General features: G+C 44.2%; 1 protein-coding gene across 4 annotated transcripts in view; it reads right to left on the reverse strand.

Moving 5' to 3' along the window:
- The window catches only part of EXOC6B (exocyst complex component 6B), a 313,881-nt gene that overhangs the window by 301,146 nt on the left and 325 nt on the right, over positions 1-12,410 (reverse strand). The gene's annotated exons all lie outside the window — the stretch shown is intronic.

Genomic DNA, 12,410 nt, shown 5'->3' on the forward strand with positions numbered 1-12,410 from the left:
GTTGTGTCAGTATCCTCGGCCCCAACATCCGCAGAAGGTACCGCATGGGGGGAGTGCAGCCAGCCAGCAGCTTGGGAGACCCGTTTGGAGCTTTATTTGTCACAGAAAGGAATTATTTCAGTGACGAGATGGAAAAAAAAGCTCCTCTGGGATGCATATGAATCATCAGCAAGCTGGCCCTGGGAAAGGGGTGCAGAGGAGGGATGAGGTTATTGCAGCTCTACTGGCACTCTCACCCTCTTGGCACAAAGAGTGAAGCATAGCATCTCCAAAACAAGCAGCACCGAGTGTCGGTACACCTGAGCTCATGTAGGCTTTGGTCCCCCACATATCGGTTCAGGATTTTCAAGAGGCCAAGAAACACTCTTTTACTGGGACAGCAGTTGATGAATCTAGGACACCCAAGCCACAGCTCATCATACAACTGTTGAGCTAAATCCTCATCTATTAATACATCCAAGGGCAGATCCCCCAGGCTTCCTCCTCGCCTGGCCAGGGCATGCAAGGACACATGCGCTCATAGCACTGCTATCTATTGTGTAGGACATGTCACCACACCCACAGTGGGCAACGCCAAGTGAAATCAGCTCTGTGACAGTCCTGCTTCGACATGAGGATGTCAGACAGACAGGTCAGGTTGCTCTCCAAAGTGCCCTTAAAAGCCTCTCCCCATGTACAGGGTGCCCTTATTCATTTGCTCCTGCTGCACCGCTGACACCACTGGGCACATTTATGATCCACCGGATGTTCAGGCCAGAAGCAAATTATTAAAACAACTGGGCTTCAAATAACAGATTGCCAAGAGTTTAATGTGCCACAGGGATCTGGGGAAGAGTGCGGTCACCTTTAGAGATTCTGACCTTTCCATCATTGCCATATGTAGTTTAAAGTCCTAAAGGCACCAGCCTACCCCAAAAAGCACGATTAGGACTAGCCTCATCCTCAGCTTTTTTAACAGCTATGATTGAGAAGCAGCAGAAACAGAGGATATGCTCACCTGCTGTTCTGCCTCAGCTAATACTGCTCAGCCCCTTTGTATTTAAATGCCTGAAAGAGCACAAACCACTGTGTGTGTCTCCTGCCTGAGCAAATTACCAGCCCTAAGGCCAACACAGCAGGTGAGCTAGTTACCCGTACACTGATTTTCCAAACCAAAATGGATTTGGAAGCAGTGAGAGGAAGTTCCAGCAGACAGGCACACTGTTCATCCTCATTTCTGCAAGGCAGACGGTACCTGGAAGACAGGCTGGGTATTCCAAAGAAACAATTCTTTACAGTGACCTAAAACTGCATCTAGAAATTTTTTAAAGGATGTTAGCTTCCTAAGGTACAGCCACAGGAAATCAAGAAGCCTGGACTCCTATTTTTGCATTTTTCAAGAAGCTGTGGCAGCTACCCTATGACACTGGAGGTGGGACCATGTTGACAAAACAGCTCCAGTAGAACGATTAACCCAGCCCACAGCTTGCTGCCCTTGCAAGGACTGACAAAGGACAGCAGTTAAAGCCAGGCTGAAGGAACCACTCCAGTGGTGGCATGGTCTCAAGAAGAGCTGTTCCAGTGTCTCCTTGAACCCAGCAAGGGCAGGAGAAACCCTCCCCAGCAGCTTGGACACGTGCTTACTGGTAATGCCATGAGTGCCACACACAAGACAGCTGATCTGTGCAGAGTAAGTTGAGCTTCAGCAGAAAGCTAGAGACATACTGACACCCGCCCAGACTACCGTACTGAACAGATGATGGGCAGAAGACCATACTGCATAGCACCACCTACTATTGATAGGACATCAAGGCCAGCCCAGCTATTGCTTTTGGACCTCAGCTCATGACCAGATACGCTGATGGAGGCAAAGTCAAGCACCCTATTGATTCACAGGGGATTTCCAGAAGTCACCTCCTTCACTTCAGTCCCTACCGCATGGTCAACCTTCCCTAACCAGCTACCGACAGACATCGATCCACCCCATTTTTCAGACCCTTCAGACAAGGTGCTCCGTAGACAAATGAGGGAACCATGCCAAGATTGAGGTTTTAGATTTGCCAAAAAGTTTTGTTAGCAGAGAGTCAGGACAACCTACAGAAAAAAGTACTTCTGCTCCAGCCCTCTCAAGTGTTCAGAATTAAGAATGGGGTCTGCAACAGTTGGGGTAAAACACCCAAACCAAGCACCTTTGCGGGAGCAGGTAGAAAACCGTTACCATCGCATATCACTACAAAGAAGAAAAACAGCTTGCTTCTTCATTTCTTCCCTACCAAAAAAGGAAATTAAAAAGGAATAGCTAGAAGTATTAAATGTTCGTGGGTGGCAATGAAACTGCTTAAAAGACATATTTATGTGCTCTAACGCAGCAGTATACTAACTATGAAAAAAGGCTTTAAATATTCACACACACATGCAACCCCCCTCAACCACCATGGTTAAGGAGTAGTAGAGGAGACTTTCAAGGAATAAAAGAAAAATCTCCCAACTCTGGGAAAATTAAAAAGCACAAATCCAAGTAAGCTAAGCACACATGCAAAATAATCTATACAAGTCATATGAAAAGCTAATTCTTAATACAAAAAAAACTAGTAACTTCTTCAACCATCAGAAGCAGGAAACCTGCCAGAGCAAGGAAGAGAGCAGGAGGTTTTTTTCCACGAAAACTCTTCTGCCCTGGAATGGTTGGAAAAATGGTTTGCTGCATGCCAAGGATGGGGCTAAGGAGTTTCTACCCTGAAACATCTCCTGCTGCTGCAGGCTAAGAATTTAATAGAAGATGCTTAGATCAGCTCAGTAGAATGAAAAGTTGTGCTTGCTTGCTTAAGAACACTAAAGGTGCATTACATAAAACTGCCAGGCCACAAACACCAGGTCAGCAATAACCTATTACTAATATTGTGGTTACCACAAGAAAGGGGCAGATGGAAAACATGATACCGATTTCCTTAGTGACTTCTGCAGTGCCTGAAGAATCCTGCAAGCTACAGAGCAGTAAACATGACTGGGCAAAGTATAAGTCTTTTTTATGAAATAGTTAGCAAACATGTAAAAAGTACAATACAATGAAGGAGACAACAGCTTCTTTGGGTGGCATTCACACATCTTATTCACCAGCACTCTTTGAAGAAGTCAGACTTGTTAACAAGGGGGATCTGGTCAACCTAACACACTTGAATGTTAAAAGCATTGTGGAAATTCAAAGGAAAAAATAGATGGTTCATGTTCCTCTAGTTCAATGTGTTTAACAGTGCTTTAGAGAAGGGGATGAACATCAAGATGACATTTTGCAGAGGATACAGAACTATTCACTTGGATTAACTCCAAAGCAAAAAGCTGTAAAGGATCTTACAATACCGAGTATCAGGTGGCAAAATGACAAATAAAGCTCAGTGCGAGCAGTGTAAAGCAGGACACTTGCAGGGGAGGAATGGGGGGCAAAGCTTTTACAGTACACCAACAGCAAGGGGCTCCAAATTAACTACTACCACTGAGAAGGAGAGACGCCAGCTGTACTGTGGCTATATTGTCAGAAGTGTTGGCTCAGACCACAGAGACTGCAAGAAAAAGAAGAGAAAGCAAAGCAAAGAACATCACTGTGCCACTTAACACATCGCAAGACATGAATCTGCATCTTGATCACTATGTGCAGCTCTGATCTTTCCAGCATCTTTGTAAAAAGGTGATAGTTGCATGAGAAAAGATACCAAGAAAAGCAACAGGGATAATGAGCAATTCAAAACAGCTTTGGCAAGAGACTACAGTGAATTGATTAAGAACCTTCAGCTTGGAAGGCAAAAAAAAAAAAAAAAAAAAAAAAAAAAAAAGAGTGACTTACTATTTCTCATAATCCTTTGTGACAGCCTAGACCCTGTTCTAGCAAAAAAAGAAAAACAACCCTAAAGGAATATACAATGTACAATTAACGCACAGAACTCATCACTGTAAAATGTTTCAGTGTGAGAGCACTAGCAGACTAAAATGTTGACGAGACAGTCATGGAGAAAAGATCCACAGGAAGCTCTTGAACAGAGAAACTCTGGTATAAGTGCAACACATGTGTCTGTACTTGCTCTGTATCTCATTTGATAAGCACCCACTCCTCACTACCCTCAGAGACAGAATGATGAAGAGCAGCTTTTCATGTGACCAGTACAAACATTTTCATGATTTTCTCGTTAGTTAGAAAGCCTTTCCCTGCACCTACCCTAAATTCCTGCTGCTGCGATTGTAGCACAGATCCCAGCCTGTGCAGAGTCATGAAAGAAGAGCTTTTCTTCACCTTCTCAACAGTCTATTCTGCATGTGAAGATGAATTACATGCCCATCTTGTCTTCTCTAGATAAAACAATCCCAGTCAATTGATTTTTTTCTCAAAGGTTGTGTTTGCACTCCTTTGGGGAAAAAGATTCAGAAAGTCAGTATTACTAGGCTTCTGCAGCCCTGGAATAAATATCCATTTTATTTATATTCTAAAAACAAAAAGACAAAAATCCTTCAACCCACTAGAAGTGGAATCAGAAAAAACATGACAGAAAGGACAGTCTAGGTAGACTTAAATGCCACAGGACTCTGCCTACATATGGGCAAACAACCGAGTTACCAAGGCACTACTTTTCTGTAGTCCTCTACAGGCAGGACAGCAGACAGTTCTAAAGATGAGCTCAGCTGCCAGGTCGAGACGAAATACTGCGAAGTCATACACAGTGACAACTCCAGAAGACACCAAGACAGCTTAGTAGAGCACCTTTTCTCCACTGATTCTAAGGAAACATCCCCTTTTAGCTTACTGCCTCACAACACTGCAACGCTGCTATCACATACTGCTATTGCAGATGAGGCACTTGGAGGGTAAGCAGGAAGATAAATTCAGTGAGCTACTGAGAGCCCAGACACAAGATCACATCCCACAGAACAGGAACCACCATTTGATAATCTGTCCTTTGACAGTGATTCATTAAATTCCAGAAAGGAATGTACTTCTGCGAGAAAAATCAAGAAAATACAAGCTATAAATAATTGAGCAGTACATTCTTGCAAGCTGTTCCCTTCAGATTACATCAGGATGCAGACGGAAATAAAAAGGGTTATATGAACTATAAGGATTCACCATCTCAAAGTTGTTTGCAGAACCTTAGCACTGCAAACGAGAAAGTATCCATAAAACCTGAGATAATTAAGTTAAGCGTACCTTCAGGCAGAGACTGCCAATGGTCCACACATTAAGCCAGACCAGTCCATGTCCCAACTGACTGTTAATGCTGATACCAGATTATTTCACAGGAGCAGCTGCTGATACTTTTTTTCTCTGCAACAGAAAACTTGGAGCTGAACAGCATCATCCTGACCAGAGGGGAATGCTAATATAATTCAAGCAGTATTGCAATGAACTGTCTTTTAAAAAACGCTTAATTATGTACATATGAACAGAGGCCCAGGCTCATTTTCAGGAGATTGCAGTTTCCCCGTCTGGGTGGCAGGAGAATGGGCTGAAAGATGCTTCAAAAGATCCTGCGAGGCTTTTATTAGCAGACAATTTACAGTTGTTACAAGCAGCTTCCTGAGCAAGCTCTGCGGCCAACAGTTAGTGTCTAGACGGTCTGCACTATTTCTTCATGGCGTTGCTTTGCTGGAAGTTGGCATTTCACGAATTACTGTACGTAAAGCAAGGGATGGGACTTGTAGAGCCAGGGCTCGTGGAGTCAAGGCAAAGCGTAGCACACGGCACAGCTAGAAGGTGCAAAGTCAGGAGAGCAACTCAGTATAGTTTTAGCTCTGTTACACATGAGTTCTCACAGTATTCAGCCTCAGGGGATTTTTTTTTTACAGATACTATGTATGATTTTCAGATGCTCTTCAATTCTTACTGTGCCTGGGACCTTAAGGAGGCACTTCTTACCCATCCCCGGCATGTGTAGGAGAAGGTCCACTTCATTCCAAAGCTGATCCAGGGTCTCCTTCCTCTGTCCTCACCCAAGGCAGGCTTGGCTGAAGGACAAACCACAGCAATCACAGCCTCCTACCATCAGTAAAGGTAGTCCCAAGAGTGATCAGGCAGGACACTGTACCATCTTCACTCCTCCACTCCAAAATAAAAATAGGGAAGCTGTTAAGCCAGATGCCTGTCATTACTCCTCACTTCACATCTGTAACACAGACCATTATCCTCATCTCACCCACTGGAGCAAAGATTAGGACCAGCTTGGCCAGCCTTCATTCTTAGCACCGAACACAGAAAGACTCAAACTGCTGCTCCTGATCCTTACTGTGTCATGGTTTCCATGCTCATCCAACTCGCTCTAAACCAGTTACACTCCCCAACCAACAGCCTTCTACCAGGTGAGGGAATTGCAAGCAGCTCATGGAAGAACACCACATCCAAGTTCACGGACATTTGATGTCTAATAGCACAGCTGGCCCCCAGATCCAGCACCCTGCCACTAAATCCCTTGTGCCAGTCTAGACACTGGAAAGCCACAAAATGAGCCCAAGATGAAACAGGGGCAAACTGATCCAGCTGAAAAAAATAACTCAAATAAGGTGGGAAAGGGGGGGGTTATGTTTCAGCACCCACATGAATGCAGTGTCACAACAATGCTTGGGAGGAGCAAACAGAAGTGGGGAAACTGCTTAAGCCAAGACTGGCCCATCAAAATACACCCCATAGCCCCAGCTGTGAGAAGCAACACGCACTTAACTACAGACAGCTTGACCAAGCCCACGTCAGCGCCTGTGACTATGGAGTAGGAACGACACAGCAGGTTAGTGTCTAGTTTGACAAACTAACTCATTGAGCTTTTATAAATCTGGCAAGGCTCAGTCTTGATTTTTGCCATCACCAAGCCCCTCGCCCCACACAACCTCCTCCGTGGGCTAGAAACAGCATTTGTGCTATCACACACCAAAACACGTTGAAGCAGAGATGTATGAAAGCAAAACATTTTTAGACGGGTTATTTTTCCATCCAGATCCATTTTCCAACCAGGTTTACCACAGGGCTTGTACTAATGCCACAACTTTCAGCTAAGGAGACACTGGGGAGCTCAGACGGGCTATACAAGAGCCCCAGCACTTGCTGGACCCCATCCATAAGTTTATGTTAAGAGTAAAGCCTCAGTTTTCCAAGTTCACAACAGAAACCTGAATGACACAGGAACAGGGTGCAGCTGAGTTGCAGCTCAGCTCCATTTGAAGTTATAGAAGAAAATAAACCAGAGAACAGGTCATCAGTATCAGCTCAGGAGTCAGGATCTCAGACAAGCTGCTGCTATTTGCACTGTCACATTGCTCCAGCCTGGACCCAAGGTAGCAATCAAACAATGTCAACAAAATGGACTGCAGCAACAGCACCTCTGGCTCCCCACACATCCAGCTCAGGTGTCTCAATGCTACCCCCATACAGACAGCCAGAGGCTGAGGGTACCAGGAAGGACCTAAGGTGATGCCCCTTGAGAGACGAGGTTAATTATAGCCATTAGTCATAAATAAGAAGATTATTTGTCAAGCATCCAAGCTAGGAGATCCAGAATCCTAAAAAAAAAAACCAGTGGATCCAGAGGTCCTCAACTGCATTTTAAGATGAACCTGGGCATGGGGGAGGTCACAGGCAGGGGATGAACAGGGCACACTGACAGTATGGTAAACGGGTCAGCACGGTAGCTGTAGGTCAGCCAGGGCAACACTAATCCCAGACACATCCATGGAAGAGTTGATAAAGGATTTAGGGAACAGAGCTTAATTACAGTCTTACTTTAATCTCAGTCAAGAGCTGCTTAGTAGAAACACTATCCTATCAAGTGTGCTTAATTTCATTCTTGGGTTAAACAACATTGTAATCTCTCCAAACACACATAATTAGCTGACAGATATGAAATTCCTATTAAAATATAGTTCTATATAAAAGCACAGACTGGATGATTAATTGCTGTCTGAAATATAACATTTCTCAGTTTTCCAAAGGGGTACAGGTAAGTACTAGTCCAAACATAACTGATAAAATCTCACTCACTAAGGAACAATCTAGAAAGCAAATATACATCTAAAAAGAAAAAAAAAAAAAAAAAAAAAAGACTGATGATATAATTTGCAGATGACACAAAAGCTGGCAGAATAACAAGCCATGAAATCAGGCAGCCGCGGAGAACAATCGCTTGGAAATCTTGATCCTTCCCAGCAACTCGCACTGCAGGAGAACCACGAAGGTACAGATGTAGCGATGAGGAACGTGATCCATAGCTACGAAGACCTGTGCTCCCAAGAAAATAACTCTGCATTAAGTAATAATTCCTGTTATAATGCTAGGGGAAAGAGCTCCTCCAATCTCTCAGCGTACAGGCAGGAGACTACTACAGTATCAATGTAATTTTACCTACATCTAAAGTGGTGAGGTGACAGCAGGAATACTGTAACTACATCTATGTGGCCAGATCGGGCTTTTTTAATTTGTCAAATGCTGTTTAAAAATCCTTCATCTATTTCAAAAAGCTGCAGATGCAGCTTTAGAGCAGGAAAAGGGGTTTCAAGAGTGATGGACCTGCAAAGCCAAAAGGAAGTAGTGACTTAAAAATAAAAGCCTGTATTTTAATTGTGAGAAGACACCAGGTGTTAAAGGACACTGCAGAGGAGCACGAGAAAGGACAGCAGAACACCTGCAGGCTGAAACCAGGAACTTTTTTTAAATTATTAGCAATTCACATAATCACACAGACTCATCTTTAGATGACAGGCTGAACACAAGGAAAAGTGGGTGAAGTTATACAGCCCACATTTATCGGGTGTCATACAAAATAATCTCACTGTTTCTCCTGCCTTTAATCTGTACCAGTTTGAGTCAATCACGTATAATCTAGGACTACACAGGGCCAGGGAGAAGTTAAAATAACAGGAGATAATAAGAGAATCACAGAAGAAAGCAAGACAGCCATCAGCTGTGCAATAAAGTAATCTCTACATATCAAAAGTAACAGTGAGCTATTTCAGGATAAGCACTCAGAAAACACTGTATGAGCTTGCAGAGTGAGGGATTACCCTCTTCTCAAAGAATAAATTTGATTAGAAATTACAGAGGAATCCCAGCAGAGAGGCAAGCATCCTCACTTACAGTAACTGCAGCTAGAATATTACAGTCCATCACTAGCGTCCCATCACTTAAAAGAAAAAAAAAAGCTGAAGTGAACAGAAAGCTCAACGAAGAGCAACAAACTTGACCAGTCAGTTGAATATAATAAAAATTAGAGCACTTGGGTGTCACAGCTTAGTCAAGAGGTGGTTTTAAGCAAGAAAGAGGGTCTTTTCCCCCCTAGAAGGTTATCTGATCCTGCAGAATTAAGTGATTCTTAGAAGCCTAGATACAGAGAGGGATATCAAGAAGCATAACACAGGAGAAAAAGAAGAGGAATTATAACAGAAAAAGGAAGTGGAACTAAGAGCAATGGATATAATTAGTAGAGGTTGAATAGCAGGAAAGACATCCTGAAGTGGATTATTTTGATTCCAGGAGCATCGCAGACTCGAGGGGATCCCCACAAAGACTCACTGAACTCGCTCGGTGTCCTCCTTCAAGCACAATGACATTCACTGTCAGGTTTTATAAATAAATAAAAAAAAAAAAAAAAAAAGAGCAAGAGAGAGAGAGAAGAGACCTTGATGGCATCAGAGCTACTGACATAGCAAGACATGAGACTGGCACAGCTCATCACACAGATCAAGGCTGTTTTGCAAGGCTTCCTCGCACACCCTCATCTCCCATTTAATATGTAGAATTAAATTCCTCTCCTTGAGGAGGGGCAGGCATCGTCCCACATCTGCACAGCGCCCCGCACAATGGAGTCCCGGCCCATGCCGCTGACTCCCAGAATCACAGCAAGAACAGAGCAGAAAAATAGGGCTGGAAGGGACTTCAAGAAGGCATCTCGTCCTTCCCCTGCCCCAGGGCAAGAATTACTACACTTGCTATTTTTCTAGCAGAAAACGCTCTCCCTTATGGGTGGGACACAAACCCACCCAGACAGATGAATTAGTTGGACCTTAAATTTAACATCTTAACCCCTCCGTCACCCTTTGATAATAGTAATTCAGCCTTGAGCACTATGTGAGGACAACACAGAGCAGCTGCAGTCGGAATATCTCACTCTGCCAAGTCAGAAACTGATAAAAGTACAATTCTGCAAACAAGTCCCCGCTGGCAGCAGAAGCCCAGCAGTCCAGCCTATTTCTGAACTGCGTTTTGGGATTGCTGTTCCTAAAAGGGAAGCCAGCCTGGCTTATGAAGACACATTTCTTCCGTGATGCCTACGAGAAGTGAGTCACCTTTTTTTAAAAGTTTCCATCATCTTCTTTTCCGGACTCTACAGAACATCATGTTTACCCTGAGCTGGTCTAGTTTCCACTCTAAAAATCCTTGGAGCGGGTATTGCTTACACTTACATCATTAATAATACTCCTGATGAAGTACCACTGTACTCCAACAGTTAACACTAGCAAAACACAAACCTTTCTTTGCCCCAGACGCTTATTAGTGTTTCTTCTGTGGGTATGCAAAGATAGACATTAAGCCCAACGCCTCATCTAACCTTAATACTAAGAAACAAGACCAACTGCAGTTAGTTCTATGAAATCGAAAAAAAAAACACCCACACTCTTCATTCTGGCAGTTCCCAGACATTCGAACCAGTTTTTTCAGTTTTGTTAATAAATCTAATTCTCCTACACCGTCTCCTACCATGCAGTTTACCTTTAAAGGTTTCATGGGAGAACTTCAGAAAAAAAACTGCAAACAGTCAAAAAAACTAAACAAATTACAACCTTATAGCAAGATAAATCCAGTGCACTACTGCTCCACAAATGAAGAGCTTTCCCATTTTAATTTTGTCCTCACAGCGCAGTATCACTGCAAGTCAAATAGCTTAAACCCATTTACTTTTAAAGACAGCCACACCAGTCATTTAAAACCATGACTTTGTAAAATTTAAATATTGAAAAGAAACTAGGAGCTAGTGTGGAGGGGGTGGGACAGGAGGCTCCAGTGCTGTTTATACTGAAACACTCCCACCTGGGACTGTGATTTCCAGTTCAGCAGCTCCTAGGCTGATGCAGGGCAGCTGAAAGAGAAAGATGAAACCAACTACACTGCCCTACAAAAGGGCATGGTGTTCCCCTCACCACTAAAAGCAACAAAGCTTAGCACCGAATTTAAGTTGGGACAATGCAACTATTTAGATTTTGAAGCCAAGTATTTCCGGTAACACACCTCCATCTTTCCCCACCTCTCAGCCTGATCAATTTCGCTACAAGAGCTATAATTGTTATTTACCCATTTGTACCATCAACCTTCCAGAGAGTAACACACACACTTGTGCTCTCTGCTGTGAGTAATGCATTTTAGTTTTGATACAAAATTCTTTGGAGAACTTCTGTTTTACTTTGAAGAAGAGGAAGGAGGGATGAGGTGTCTCTGTTTGACAAATCTACTACATGGCTTCTACCAGGACAGCGATGCTAACAGTACATGGTCTGGCTAGCAAGAACAGGTCTTAGACATGCATAACTTATCTAAAACATCATATTTAACAAAAAAAAATTAGATGATTTCCCACGAGACACAGGCCTTAGTTAAAGAGCCAGCTACCGCATCTTTCAGATTAACAACACAGCAGAAGCCACTGCTGCAAAATCCAAACCAGTATCACAAAGAAATACCTAAAAGGCTGAAATGCCAGGCACAGATTCGTGGAAAGGAGCAGAAAGGGAAAGAAAAAAGAAGAGGCAGCGCTCCTGGTCATGCAGCCATATCCATCTGCGCTCCTGGGGAAGGAGAGCTCAGCAGTTAACGCAGATGAAGCAACGGGTTCTCCCAGCTGAAGGATACTGCAAGAACCACTAGGAAAAAGATGCTTAATAGGAGAACAAAGGATCCATTAAGCAAACAGAGGCATTAACTCATATCATCATCAGGACGGTAATTGTACCCATACCCACGGCTTCACAATTAGCCATGGTTTTTGCGAAACGGACACAAATCAACAAAAAAAAGGCAGGCGGCGGTTTACAAGAATAACTTTGACAGATTCCGGGCTGAGGGCAGGAAAATGCCCTCCTTCCCCCTCTTCCCCGCCGGGGAAGGCGGGGGCGGGGGGCTGCGGTCACCCCTAGAGCTCCGGAGGGGCTGCTGGGGCGCAGGCCCCGAGCAGGGGCTGAAGCCGGAGAGGCAGAGCCCGCCGTGGGAGCGGACACCGCCGCGGCCAGGCAGGAGGAGACACCCCGAGACCCCGGCCCGGGCCCGGGGCGCGGAGCCGGGGGTCGGGCACAGGCCGAGGGTCCCCCCTCACGGCGGTTCCACCGCCCGGGGCAGCCAGGCAGAGCGAAGGGAGGGGACTACGGGCACTTTCTCAGAGATGACTGTGAAAAAATAATAATAATTAAAATTTCCTCAT

The sequence above is a fragment of the Chroicocephalus ridibundus genome, chromosome 5 (assembly GCF_963924245.1).
Source record: "Chroicocephalus ridibundus chromosome 5, bChrRid1.1, whole genome shotgun sequence".
In the NCBI taxonomy this organism is placed as follows: domain Eukaryota; kingdom Metazoa; phylum Chordata; class Aves; order Charadriiformes; family Laridae; genus Chroicocephalus; species Chroicocephalus ridibundus.